Source organism: Lepisosteus oculatus, chromosome 22 (genome assembly GCF_040954835.1).
Source record: "Lepisosteus oculatus isolate fLepOcu1 chromosome 22, fLepOcu1.hap2, whole genome shotgun sequence".
NCBI classification, from domain to species: domain Eukaryota; kingdom Metazoa; phylum Chordata; class Actinopteri; order Semionotiformes; family Lepisosteidae; genus Lepisosteus; species Lepisosteus oculatus.
The window spans coordinates 1,308,574-1,323,347 of record NC_090717.1 but is presented as its reverse complement, the minus strand read 5'-3'; the positions used below and the strand labels follow the sequence as shown (position 1 = coordinate 1,323,347).

Genomic DNA, 14,774 nt, shown 5'->3' with positions numbered 1-14,774 from the left:
ATGCATGCTGAGGCAGCTCCCCACCTGAACTTCTGCCGTACAGGTCCCTGAAAACACGCAGTGAGCAGAGAGAGCTCTAGAAAACCTCCGCCAGTTAAGCAACGGATTGATGCCTCGGAGTCATTCCATGGAATGGAAACCTCAAGACCCTCCTGCTCTGACGGCCAGGGTCATGGACAGGGGGAGCATTACCTCAGGTAGAGCTGGGACACGCACTGTGTGTCTCGAGAACACAGAACATGCAAACCTTTTACTTGTTCCTGGCTAACAACCACTCTCCGCCCTCTCTCCGACACACCCCAGGTGCCTCCCGTCCTCCATCTGCAGCTCCTGCCCAGTAGTGTTGACCTGCTTGTTGCTGGGAGCCAGGGGGTCAACTAGCTGAAACGCTGAGGGAGTGAAGCCGAGGGCGGACTCCTGTAGCAGGAGAAAAAAAAACACAGAAAAGGACAAAAAGGGAAAAACCGCTTTGCACAGCGTATTTAACGAGGGCCAGCCTGGGGGAAAAGGAGTGAGGCCAAAAGCAATAAGAAACTCAGCCTGCCCCCGTGAATCCTCACAGCGGGACAGGAAAAAAGAAGCAAAGACGCGGCCTCAACGCTCTCGTCACAGTCCCCGCTGGGACTGTTGCTGGGAGTTCCTCCCCTTGCTGGGCTCTGCTCGTCCCTCCGGGGAGGAGCTCAGTGTGTCTTCCCCACAGCTGGGGCTCGTCCTTAACTAGCCAGGGCAGCTGTGGTTGCTAAGGCAACGTCCGGGGCTCCGCCTCCACACTGACCACGCCCCCCGGAATGCCACACACCCTTGCTTCTCACAGCCGCCCCTCCCCCCTGCCCCGCCCACTCCGACTCGGCCCGCAGCCTTGTGTCCCCACCCTACCCCCCCCCAGGGGAAGCATCTGCCCTGCATCCCCAGGGCCCCACCTCTGCTTCTGTAAACGGCCTCATCTCTTCGTCCCCGCCGGGGTCCCAGGGATGAAAGCACAGCCCTGTGCATGTGTGCGCTGGCAGCACAGGAGACAGAGAGAGAGGAAAACGCACTCTCTCACCGTGAGTCACTCACCGAGGTTTATTTCTGCTTCTGAAATAACAGGTGGGTGTTAAATCACCATGGAAGCACTGCTATTACAGTATAAGAAGTACCTGATTGTATACCCTGATGCAGTGAAAGGCCCTTTGTGATTGAATCTTTTGTACCGAATATGTAGGAAGATGTGTCTCAGTTACGTACATTTTCATCATTTTTTAATATTTTTTTTACCAGGCAGTTGCATTGTACTATGAACATAATTATTGGTTTTAACTTTTGTCCTGCACATAACATTAATCTAAGTGTGATGCCTGTCTGGGAAAATGTTAGGAAAGCCTGCCTGAGCTCTGTTTGCAGTGCAAACAGCCTCAAAAGCAGTGTTCCCTTCCTTCATTTGGAAGCCATGAGAAGATTTGCAAAAATCTTTGTCCTCTTTCACTTATTGAGACACAAGAGCTCAAGGTAACTCTGTAGGGAAGGAAGCTATCCTGCCCACTGGTGCTTGTTAATTTCCTGTACACTAAAGCAATTCTGTCACAGGGCGACAGATAATTCAGAGGTGCACTTTCTAGCGTTGGTGCAGAATTGGCTTTTAATACATTTCCAGTGGTGTCCTTGTACTCGAAACGTGATGTGAAACAGCGATCAGCGTCACCTTTCTTGTATTTCCTTTAACGTTTGCAAAAACCAGTTTCATCCCAGAACGTTGTCTGTCGGACTGAAAAGATTAAGTTCCTTCGTAAGGAAGGGGGCAGACGTTCAGCGCCTCTAGATCGCTTGGCTGCCATTAACTAATCAATCTCGTCCAGTAGTTTGAATCCTTCCCTCAGCTCCTTAAATAAGTCATGGTGCTCCTTTATGGCCTTGCTGCAAAACCCTCTCTGTCCCTCTTCTTTAGTTATTTTAACGCAGAGCCTTGTGCAGCACTGCAGATGTGCAGAACGTACAGTGACCATACAGATGTGCAGGGTGACACGCTGGCCGCTGTGTCAGCAAGTGCACAGCACTGAGAGTGAAGCAAGAGATCCGTCATTCACAGCAAAATGACAGATTCGCACATTACACTGAGGGATTTGTTAGCTGCCTGCTGTAAAACCCTGGAAATCGGACACTAGAAATGAGTAATATGGCAGCACAGTTACTCATCTTTGTAGGAGTCTCTGGCCATTGATATTGTGCACAAAGGAGGCTTTTCTATGATTTGTTTCAGCTATTAGAAGGACCTCAGAAGTGCTATTCTCTGGATTCCTGCTTTTATGACCAGACAACGAAACAAGGCTAAAGACCAAAAAACTTCTGAGGCTGGAGAAGAGTTACTTGATAGTGTCCTCCTTCTGTGCACATCGAAGCACCTAATTTGAAGGCATTACTAGGTTACAAACCCCTAAGGTGTCGTCCTCACCATACACAGCAGGTAGCTGATTAATCCTGTTCATGAATAAGCGCGCGTTATTTTAAGACGACCGACATGACAGCCCTCAAAGATTTACCGGTGTATCAAAAAAGCATCCTTAAACATCACTGGACAGCCACTTCTGTCTGCTTACCTTGGGCCTTGTGAGGGTAGTGGGTGAAACAGTCACATGAAGCACGGTGACCTCTAACACCAAACATCACTGCACTGCTTTGCAAAGGTTTTAGGTCTTCCCTGTTTATTGAAATGAAGTTTTAAAAGCATGTCATTCCATGTTGGACGCAAGGAGACACAGAACAGGCAGATTTTCTATTGCACTTGTGAAGCTGTGTGCTAAACCGGTCAGCTGCCCTCCAGTTTATAAGCTTGTTGCAGAGGTTGGCACAGTACTTGGGCGGCAGTGTGGAGCACTGGTCAGGGTTCTGGAGTTGGAACTGGAAAGCTGTGGGTTCAGCTTGCTGCTAGGCGAGGTGCTCCGATCACTCCAGTAAAAGACCCAGCTGTCTAAATGGGTACGGATGAGCATTGCTTTGCATAAAACATTAGGCACATAAATTTATAAAACTATAATGTCTTACTCATGGTGCTTTTGAGAGAAATATTAGGAGACCTATAATGCTTTTAGTGTTACACTTATGGGTACAGGCTGCTGTAAAAGCCTAGTTCTGGATCTCGCTCTGCCTGTTCCCCCGAACTGAGGACAACCACAGCGCTAGATCCTTAAAACATTGTGTGCGCCTGTGTGCTGTATAACACAAAGTCCGGAGGCTGAACCCAGCGGCGTTTCCAGTGGTGCTCTTGGCTCGTGTGCAGACAGACCGTCGGGAAGGTGGCAGTGATGATGGGGAGGACAGTGGAGCTGATACCATCATTAATGATGTTCTCCTGCGCTGGGCCAGACGGAGATCGCGGGCAGCCAGCGGCCCCCAGCGCCGAGCCCATGATGCTCGTTTCTGAGAGCTGAGCTGAGCCTCTGGCCAGCCCTGGAATAGGAGAGGTGAGGCCAAACACCATGGGATCTGGGGGCTGGGTGGGGTATTGGGATGATGAACGTGGAGTAGATAGATGGAGTTATCACCAGTGTAGTCATTCCCCAGTTTCATAATAAACAATTCAAATTTTATCTAGGTGTCCAATTGGATCTTCAATTGTGTTCTTATCTGGGGGTAAGAGAAGACTGGCCTCCTAGCTTGTCTCATTGACATTGCACACCTTGATCCAGAACAGAAACAGCTGTGCACGCCAGAAATTCATCTTTCATTAAAGTTCGAAGGTTGCTTATTAGAATTAGAATTATTATTTTATTGCGAGGCTGGAATTTGTGACCCAGCAGAGAAAGAAACCAACTTCCTCGACAGGATTCAGGCAGCCGGTGCCAAACAGGCAATATAACATAATGTAATAATATTGCTTCACAAATTATTTTCTATTTCTGTTGAAAGAACACTGTTGTCCCAAAAATTAAAGGTACTGTCTGAATTGCAGTTGACATTTACTCAATGAATTAGCTTTCAGCTCTTTAATTAGTAGGTGTGCGTATCTCTGAAACAGACCTGAACATCAGTTCCATCAATTAACGGAAAAACAAGACGCAATTAATCTTAAATGATATGCATATAAAATGAGCACTTAAAATTAAGCTTTTTCTCATTTATGTTTTTTTTGCAAGGTGCACACATAGTGCTCCACAGGATCCTGTTGTTCCTGGCCGACCTCTGAAGGTGAGGGTTTGTTCAGATGGGAGGCCTTTCAGTTCTGGCCCCAGGTGATGCCTTTTTGAAGAAGAAGGTTCTGTGTCGAGATTCGGACGGTTTCTCCCTGTGCTTGGGTTATTGCCAGAGTCCTGCCATGTCCACCCTCCTCCTAGACACACACTGGCCTGGCTTCTCTGAGCTCCTCGATTGTCCCTTTTCTTGAACGGCCCTACAACAGACCGTTGAACAACGAATCCTGTCAAGAGAAAAAGCAGCCCTCTGCTCTGTCGCGCCTTAACATTGTACTTCCTGTGCTTCTGGGCTAGGGTCTGAGTGGTCCTGACCCTGCCCAGCTTAATGACGATGAAAGGATCGAAGACTGTGTGTCAGGGGCAGAGCTGGGGGTTTAAATTCTCTTCAGGAAATGAAAACCACTTTGTGGCTGAGGGAGACCGGGTTAGCAAGTCTCCCATTGTTTTTGTCCTGTTGACTGATACAGGATTGACGACGTTTCACTGTGCTGTCTGCCATATAGCGTCCTCACTGTACGCTGGAATATATTGTACCTTTCAAAAGTGTGCATTGTCTTCAAATGTGTCACAGATGTAGATGACAGGCTTTCAGCTGTAACACAGGTGATGCCCGACTTTCTGCGGGATTTCTGAATGACCACAGCAGGTATGAGCCTGGTCAGTACCTGGATGGGAGACCTCCTGGGGAAAACTAAAGTTGCTGATGGAAGAGGTGTTAGTGGGGCCAGCAGGGGGCACTCACCCTGCAGTCCATGTGGGTCCTAATGCCCCAGTACAGTGACGGGGACACTATACTGTAAACAAGCGCCATCCTTCGGATGAGACGTTAAACCAAGGTCCTGACTCTCTGTGGTCATTAAAAATCCCAGGGTGTTTCTCGGAAAGAGTAGGGGTGCAACCCCGGCATCCTGGCCAAATTTCCCATTGGCCCTTACCAATCATGGCCTCCTAATAATCCCCATCTCTGAACTGGCTTCATCACTCTGCTCTCCTCCCCACTGAGAGCTGGTGTGTGGGGAGCGTTCTGGTGCACTATGGCTGCCGTCGCATCATCCAGGTGGATGCTGCACATTGGTGTTGGAGGGGAGACCCCATTACCTGTAAAGCGCTTTGAGTGGAGTGTCCAGAAAAGCGCTATATAAGTGTAAGCAATTAAGTGTAATTAATTAATTCCCAGCCCAGCCTCTGACCACATGGCATTGCACAGACTGTCACACAGCAGCGCTGCACAGGGAGGCCCAGAGAGAGAGCAAGAACAGCTGCACTTGATACAGGAGTGGGACAAAGCGGAGCTCTCAGTCAGAGCTCTGGAGCGCGTGATGTAACCAATTGGAATGTTACTGTCAAACTGCATCCCAACATCAATCAGTAATTCTCATGCATTTTGATAGTGTTCCTGGTTTCTCTGCAGCACGTTGACAACTAAACAGAAGCTTCCCTTCGCTTGTAATAGGTGCATCAATTTTCTGGTCTTTTTATGGCTGATAGAAATGTAAATCTGCGCCAGTCTATTAATTTTCCGTTCGCCCCAGAGCTGTATCCTTAAATAAATCGCCACGCAGCATCGTCCCTTGATTGTGACAGGCAACGAGACTGCTGCGCTAACAACTGAAGGAGTGCGTTCTGCACATCGGGAACTGTGTGGCAGATAAGAGAGTGGGAGGACAAGGGGAGAGAGTGCTATACAGTCTGTCAGAAAAGGAAAGTCTCGGGTAACAGGTAACAGCTCCCTCTGTTGACAGTCCGGAGGGACTGTACCCCACCTGGCATGGCGGGGGGTGACAGAATCGACTGCCGGTTGGTGATCAAATGTTGCCGATTAAACAGATGTGGTGCTTCACTCTCTAGCCTCTGCGACAAACCCCTCCACCACACTCCATAGCTGCCCGACTCATTGAGAAAGAAGGGTTCGCTTGCAGGGGCATTAGTGGCAGAGAGGGGCGACTATCTGACCGCGTGAAAAATGAACCGAATTCCGTGGGCATTTCGACATGATGGAAACCTGGCTGCCAAGAGATATTTTATCTACAGTTTCTGTTTCTAATGCCCCTGGGACAGAACAATATGTGCGTGTTGAGATATATGTATTTTCTATTTCACGAATGCAGTAAAACATGCATAAAGGTTGAGTTCCAGGCTTCATAAATGCAGGCTGGCTTGGTAAACATGCTGGAGGAAAAGTCTCAGAGCCGTCTGATCCACTGCGACCTTGGCACGGTGTTTCTGTAAGTAAAAAAAACAGACTTTTATGGAAGGGGTATTAAGGATTCATACACTTTTGCCTCCTGGAGTCTTGATGATAAGGCTCCATCATCCTCCTTATCCCCCACATGTCAATGCTGCATAGTTTTTAACGCCAAAAAGCACATTTGTTTTGTTTGCTTTCATTATTAAAAGCACCACCCAAATCCCCAAGATTTAATTGCCACTGGGATGCGCAGCATTAAAAGTTTAGTATTGTCTTTTTTTTCTCTTCTGGAAGTGGGCGAGACATTATTGACCCAGTTGTAGCCCCTGTACAGTCAATAAACCGTATAGTGACCTTTCAGATCATTCTTGTGTCTATTTACAATCAAGGGGTGTTCGAGATCGTTTTTTAGGTTCAGTTTTAGGACAATGGGACTGGAGCGAAGGGGTTGGTTTAGGACAAGGAAACCGGATGAGTTCCCTGCACACAGTTAAGGCTGGAGTTTGTCTGAGGACTGGAATTTGCTGCAGGACTGAGTCTGGCAGGGAGAATGAAGGTTACAGTAGGTGTTACAGTGAGACTAATGAGGTCCGTGGCTGGGACTGGGGTCGCGGTCAATCGTTCAGCCTCCTGCGTGCTCTGGGAGAGTGGACTCATCAGCAGCTCGGCAGTCGGCGGTCTGGAGTGTTAACTCGGTGCACAGGCTGGTGATGGACAGAGTGGCACCGGATTAACAAGGTGCTGATCCCCATCAGACACGCACAGCCCTGGGCTGTGAAGGCAGGGAGAGAACAGAGACCTGCTTGCTTGTGTCTGGTGTGTGGCACATACCCTCCATACTCTCCTGAAGGCTTAAAATGCTCTTTGACGGCTGCAAGGCTTGTTCTCTCTTCCTGTTTCAAAGGCTGTGATTCCAGCACTTTCCCCACCCTGCGATATCAGAGGATTCACACTGGCGGTGGCTGACCTGCCAGGGCATAAATGCATCCGCGCGTGCTGGCGGTGCTGGTATCGTAGAGTGGAGGATCCTGATAGATTTCTTGGGCAGCACACCAGCTGGTCTAATGGTTCAGCAATTAATCATTTATTCATTATTGGAATTTTTGCCGTGTTTATCTCACTAAAAAGGGCTCCGGCTTTAGCAAACGGAGAACATTGTTTTTCACTTTGGTGGCTCAGTTTCCCTCATGAAGAGTCTGGCTCAGCTCGCGTTCTTGTGCACTGTCTCAGGTCAGGCGGGTTCCAGGGCCATTAGACTCCGGTAATGACCCAGTCGTTGAAAAAGAAGCCGTCAGCGAAGTGAAATTGAAAGCACTCCCTGATGTGAAGCAGCAGATGGAATTCTGTCGAATTTCTGTAGAGAAATTCTCCAATTTCTCGAACTGAAGCCCCACGTGAGATGACGAAAACAACGCCGTTGGGTGAATCTCATTCCAGGATTGCATTAAAATTTAGTTTTTGTGGATTAGTAATCTTTCAATTATGTGTGTTGTTGTAAAACGCGCACAAAGGACATTTTGTAGACAAGTACGCTCCATTGTCTTTGGTTGTTCCTCCAGCGCTATCAGGATACACCATTGCTCTAATTAATTATAATTTATCCATTAACTGCAGAAAGATAGCACTCCTAACTGGGATCGGAAGTGTTACATAAGTAACTACCTCTAATGAAAGGCAATGTTTTGAGTAATCAGCTGTGAAAGACCTTTCTCATGTTTGCCTCCTGAGAAAATTATTACATTAATTGGTTAAGTGACTACTCCTGTTGGAACCACCCATGGAAAAGACACCAGGAACCTCCAGGAGCTGAGTCTGAGACCTTCCTTTAGTTGAACTGTAGTAAAAAAACAAACCAGCAGCTTCACCCGAGTGAGACTCCAGATTGTGTCTTGCGTCTAATTGATTCGCGCACGCATTATCTGTACAGTGCAGAACCATAAGCATCTGCTGATTAAATCCTTTGCCTTCCCCTGTTAATCATTTTGATGCAAAACGCCACGACCAGGCGGGTGAAACGGGTGGCCCACCCCCGAGCAGAGGGGTGCCGCGCGTCTGATGCGCAATGACACAAAAATAAATTGAAATGCACTTTGTGGCGAAGTTAATTGCACTGTTGCTAATTAACACTCTGGCAGACAACCTGCCAATACCCTTCATAAAAGGGGACACGTTACCTTTTACTGTGTCTAATTGAACTGTGTCACCTTGATGAGGCTTGCGTGACAGATAAGGGCAGTCAGGAGGAGAGGGGGAGGCCGCCATGCCATTTATCCCTTACTTCTGCCTTCGTCACGTTCCGATCTGCGTTCGGGAACACCCTGCGCCAAGCAAGCCGCTGCAATAATGCGAAACTTTATTTTAATTGGCACCTTTAAAAGTGGCTCCTCAAAGAGTTTTACAGAATGACGACAACAAACAAAAGATATACACAATGAAAATACACATTGAGAGGAGACAGGAGATGGGTAGGAGCAGAGGCGGTAAATAGCAGAACCAGTTAAGTAAAGGCTCTTCTAAAGAAGAGGGTTTTGAGTCTGGATTTGATAGATTTTAGGGAAGGTGACTCTCTGATATCCTTAGGGAGAGAGTTCCAGAGCTTTGTGGCATAACAGGAGAAGTCCCTGTCACCCATAGAGTGTAGACAGGCTTCGGGGACAGATAGGAGACCAGAATTAGAAGTGCGAAGGTTGCGAGGCAGGGAGTAGGGCGATAGTAGCTCAGACACATATTGAAGTGCCAAGCCATGCAGAGCCTTATAGGTGAGGATGGGGATTTTAAATTCCACACGGAATTTGACAGGAAGCCAGTGCAAGGGCGCCAGGATAGGAGTTATAGGTGAGAGGTGAAAATACACAATAAGAGGAGACAGCAGAATTATACAATTGCAATAATGGTTAGGAATACATTGGGATAGCAAAGGGGCAGATACAAGGGCAGTTAGACAAAAGCCTTTCTAAGGAAGAAGGTTTTGAGTCTAGATTTGAAAGAACCTGGGAAAGGTGACTCTTTGATATCCTTAGGGATTAAGTTCCAGAGCTCTGGGCCACAGCAGGAGAAGGCCCTGTCACCCATAGAGTGTAGACAGGCTTGGGGGACAGACAGCACACCAGATTTAGATGAAGGTTGTGAGATGGGGAGTAGGACAACAGTAATCCAGGCAGGTGCTGAGGTGTCAAGCCATGTAAAGCCTTATAGGTGAGCAGGAGGAATTTGAAGTCAACACAAAACCGGATTGGAAGCCAGTGTGGGGACTCCAGGGTAGGAGTAATGTGATCACTTGCACTAGGCTTGCTCAGGAGTTGCAAAAGGGAAGCGAGAGACCTGTGTCACAGAGCCGTATACAGGATTGTGGGGGCCACAGGCCTGACCCCATGCACTGGAGCAAGGGGTCACAGACACATCTGACCGCTTGTTCCCAACATGTGTTACTGGCAGTGAGCCATGGAAGACCAGCCAGGGCTCTTTGGAAATGGTATTTATTTTGTTTTGTTTTTGTTTTTGTTGTTCATGGCTAAAGCCAGCTCTCCTCCTTCTGAAACTGAAAACCGTTCAAGCTTGATGTCAAACACAAGGCACTGCAGATACAGAAATAAAGAAGAGTTGGGTTGCACTCAGAATAAGAAACAATACCATAAAAGTGGGTCTGAATGTTTGCAAAAATGTTGTATACAATTTCCAATGGATGTTATTGATGACAATTTGATTGCTAGTCATTGGTGTCAATACTGCGTCCACACTTTTTCTGGGCCAAAGTAAAGGGGGTTGACTAAAGGTGACACTGTTGACAGAAAAGAGTGGTCTTCACGGTCAAACACATGAAAACCAGTTCATACAGCAATAACTCATCTGTTTAATTGGATTTTTTAAAGAGTTTTGTTAGGAATACAGCAGTGTGAAATTCAGATTTCCCTGTTAGAGCCTCTGTAGACTACAGCTGTCCAGCATTAGAAGAATTTATATCAGTCTCATGAAACTCAGATTAGTTCCCGTCGATAAGCAGCAGATCTTGGAAGAAGTTTTGTGAATTCTCTGCTCTGGACCATTAACTCACTATAACTAAGACAGATCTTCATCTCCCTCTTGTGGCTAAAAGAAATGAAAGTTTCTGACTAAGAATTTCACGAGGATGTGAGTGAAATGGGATAAAAACATAGTGTCTATGATAATAGGAAAGCCCCCAATACCTTAATGTACTTTTCCTTTCGTTACTAAGTCATAAAGCATTTGAGTGCTCTGCCAGTTCATTGGCATTAGAAATTCAATGTGAAAGAGCACTTCCAGCACTTTAAATTGTAAACTTTGCAGGAAAGTCTTAAGATAAGATAATAAGATCACTTTATTGGCCATATACAATTTCTTGCATGAGGAATCCAACTTTTCCACATACCCCAGCTTGCTCTCCATGAGACACAGACAGCGAGAGAAGCTCGGGGTCAGAGCACAGGGTCAGCCATTGTACAGCGCCCCTGGAGCAGTTGGGGTGAAGGGCCTTGCTCAGGGGCCCAACAGAGTAGGATTCCTCTGCCGGCCGCGGGATTTGAACCAGCAACAGGCGCAGATCCTTAGCCACAGAGCCACCGCACTGCCACGTTAGATACGTTAGAAAGCAAGTAAGCAAACAAATAATTAAACACTGCTGAAACCTCTTTTTTATCGTTAACAGGGGTAAGAAGACACATCCATTATGCCAGAAGGGGAAGTAAATGATTGCGGGACACATGAAATTGGTAAGAAATATTATTTTGTATCTTTTTAGTATATTTACATGCCAAAGCAAGCACCATGTTGTATCTGTTGACTGCTGTATTGCGGTATGATGGCACGAGATTTATAGATAGCGGGTGCTTACAGCAGGAGGAGGTTGGCACAGTGGACGACCTGATGGGAAATCGAAATGGCCATCTTCTTCTCTTGACCTGACCTGAGGTCAGCCCAGATCACTTCCAGGTTACCTTGAGAGCGGTTTCTAGCTCCCAGCTCTGGGCCTACACAGGCCCAACAAATCCCAGAGCCCCCTGCTTTTTCATCACTTTACCATACAACAGTCGAATGACTCACCTCTTAAACCTTCGGGGGCTGGCAAATAAAAAGGATATTAAAATTCGTTCTTTAAGTTTATTGTTGCCAGGAAAGGGCACATTACATTCATGTGCAAATCCAGTTACGGAGAAACTTCAACGAGCGTAAAAGCTTGCCAGGCAGGCAGGATAGCTTCCTGACCCTGCGTAACGGCCCCATGAATTTGAGTCCACAGATTAAAACGTGAAAGGGGTTATATATAACTGCACTTATATAGATTACAAACACATATTTTTCCGCCCGCCACGATACACTGTAGCGCGAGTTAGACCTCCCATTCAATTAAAGAAAACTCCTTTCATTGATTTTTTTCGACTTCTCGTTTGCAGAGGTGTGTGAGTGTTTTGCGACCTGCACTCCACTTTCACTGTGTCCTTGAGGAGCAGAAGAGGAGACAGCGTACAGCCACTAACGACAGCATATTCTTTTGACCGCCCAGCACTGACACGTCAGAGCGTTGGGTTTTAATGCTTTTGTGCTGAGTGACCTGCACTGACAGCTGTTTAGGCCTCTCTGAACTGTCCTGCACCTTAGCGTACACTCAGTTACAGGAGGGTTTCTGAAGTATTACCCTGAATCCTCAGATCCTGGTAGGAGGTCTCCAGTACACCGACATCCCAGCCAGACATTGCTGCCCGTTGAATTCCCAGTACTGTTGTCCAGTTGTCCTGGTTTCCCCATGACCCGAAAAGTCCGTTTTAAGCCGCTTGTGCCATTGTTCAGAAATCTACCTCTCCTCTCTCATGCTTCCATTTACATAGCGTTTATGAGGCCAAAGGATTTCCAGTATGGAATGGCCCAAAGCACTGCTGCTTGCGTCTCCAGGCCGCTGTACTGCTATTGGCCTGGGAGTCACTCCTTGATTTGACTTGGTGTGAGCCCGGCAGGCTTTTGAATCCCGTCCCCGTGTAGTGTTCGCTGTTGCAGGCTGCGCGTCGTGCTTCCTTTAGCCTGTCTGAGCCTGATGCTCTCTTCGGGCCAGGAAAACGTCTGCTTGCTCTGCCTCACACCGCCCCCAGAGCGGCAGTTTCTTGTCTGTTGCGTGGTGACCAGAATAAGATAAGATACTGTAAGATCAGATCACTTTATTAGCCATATACAATTTCTTGCATTGCAAATTGCATTAATTTGTCTTTTCGCAGACCCCAGCTTGCTCTCCATGAGACACACAGACAGGGAGAGAAGCTTGGGGTCAGAGCGCAGGGTCAGCCGTTTATATGGTGCCCCTGGAGCAGCTGGGGTTAAGGGCCTTGCTCAGGGGCCCAATGGAGTAGGATTCCTCTGCCGGCCGCGGGATACGAAGAGGCAACCTTCCAGTCACATTCACAGATCCTGAGCCACAGTGCCACTGCTCCAAATGGAATGCAGTACTCCAAGATAGGCCTAATCTTGTATAGTTTAACATGACTTCTCTTGATTTAAATTTGACACTCTTGGCACCCCAGACCTTTTGCTCCTGCCTCCTGGTGTGCACACACTGCGCACACACACACACACGTCTGTGAACCTCCCCCCCCGTCCCCCGTCGCCCATGATCAACAACACTGATTTAGCAACACGGCTTGGCACAGCACGCCGCAAAGGGTCTCCTCTCTGTTGCCCTGGAAACCCAAGGCAAAACACACCGAATCTGGGCGTCTCCTTGCACAAATCCACCATATTTCCGAATCGCAATATCTGTGTTTCTTGAACTCCCTGGGAGGATGCCCCTGAAGCATTTGAACCGGCTTTACCCCCATAGTGATGGTCCTGCTAGCACTGGCCTCTCTGAGGCAGGGCTATCCAGCATCAAGAGTCATTGTGCAGTCCCAGCGGAAATATTTCCATTGGGTAACAGTCTGTTCAGGAGGCAGTGATTCAGTTATCGACAGCAAGAGGGGTCACATGACAGCTCTGGTAAAGGCCCTGTCGAAACTTCCAGGTGGTGTGCTATTACATACAGTATACAGTATTTCATTTATTAATATAGTTCTAAATTCAGCCCGACTCTTCCACTGATATAAATATACAGTATTCACACATTATACTGTGTATATGTATTGTAGCACTCTCAGGTTCATGTGGGTATGCACCCTCACCACTGCCACCTCAGGTCAACATCCCACCACTGGGAACCCAGCCAGCTGAGCTAAAGGGAGATCTCCCCCCGGCCCGGCGGCTGAGGTCCCTGCTATTCACAGGGAAGGGCGGTGACGTCACCGCGCTGGCAAGCCGGCTCGCACAACCTGTAATGTCGGCTGTATGCGTGACAGTATCTTCTTTGCAATCCTGTTTTCTTAATTGCATTTGTCACCCTCGATTTGAAAAAAAAGATCTTTCAGCTGATTCAGAGGCACAAACTTTGCTTACAATAAATATATGCAGGTTGCTTTGCACAATGTTTATGTTTTAATATCCCACCCAATGGAAAAATCAAATTCGAAGTGAACGCTGAAGATACAAACCCCACTGCAACAAACACACTGTACCTCTAATTTATTAGATGGGTAAGTATATTCATTGAGTGTGTGTGCGCATTGCATGAAGTATATATTTTATTTTTCACAGAGGCACTTGGAGAAAGAGAGGCAATTACTCCTAAGCCACTTATGACTAATTTGAAATCTATTTCCATGTAGCAACAAAATTAGGGAGCAAAAGTGACAGCTGTTTAATTAAATTCCAGAGCCACTGAGTTGGCGTTAATGTGCAAAAACTCAGCAGAGCTGCAGCGAGGAACTGTGGAGTGAGCCTACAGCAACAGTAACCTGAACTGCATCCAGTCAAAACTGCGCTGGGGTCTTTTAATGTGTGTAAGGTGTTAATGCGTTGAAGAGACTTGTTTGAAAGAAAAGGGCAAAGTTAATTCGGTGGAAGTAATGTGAAGCACTAGATTTTATGATTCACAAACACTTTGCTGGCCCCCTGAGAGAGAGGAGCAGTTCGCTTTAGGATCTGATCACTGCATATTCTCCTGATTCCTCCCTGATTTTTCCTGTTTTTTTTCCTAGATTTCTTCTTAGACAGGGCTTTGAGAATGTCGGCTTCCCGTTATCTGTAAGTTATCCCGTTGACGGCTTCCCGTTATCCGTAAGGGCGCCGCCCTGCAGTCTTAATTGTCAAGTGCATGTACATCAGCACACTTCAGGCTTGTTTTCGGGATCATCGTTTGTAATGATTCTTCAGTTTTTCTATTCTACATGATCCTGATGCTGTTCTCCATGTTGACTGGGATCAGATGTGGATTCATGTGGATGAATGTCAGATCATACCAGTTCTGTCCTGCCTGATCTGTAAACCAAATGCTGCAAAACTCACTTGTGAAAGGACAGAGACATTTCACTTGTGCACTTGTGCACCTA

General features: G+C 47.2%; 1 long non-coding RNA gene across 2 annotated transcripts; it reads left to right on the top strand.

Moving 5' to 3' along the window:
- On the top strand, positions 1-11,081 carry LOC107079699 (uncharacterized). 2 transcript variants are annotated; one of them, XR_011183005.1, is made up of 4 exons: positions 1-197; positions 304-3,437; positions 4,110-4,161; positions 11,018-11,081. It is a non-coding gene; the product is annotated as an uncharacterized lncRNA (long non-coding RNA). The 2 variants fall into 2 exon arrangements; XR_011183004.1 differs by lacking the exon at positions 11,018-11,081 and having other exon boundaries at positions 4,110-4,996.
- Positions 11,082-14,774: the final 3,693 nt, after the last annotated feature.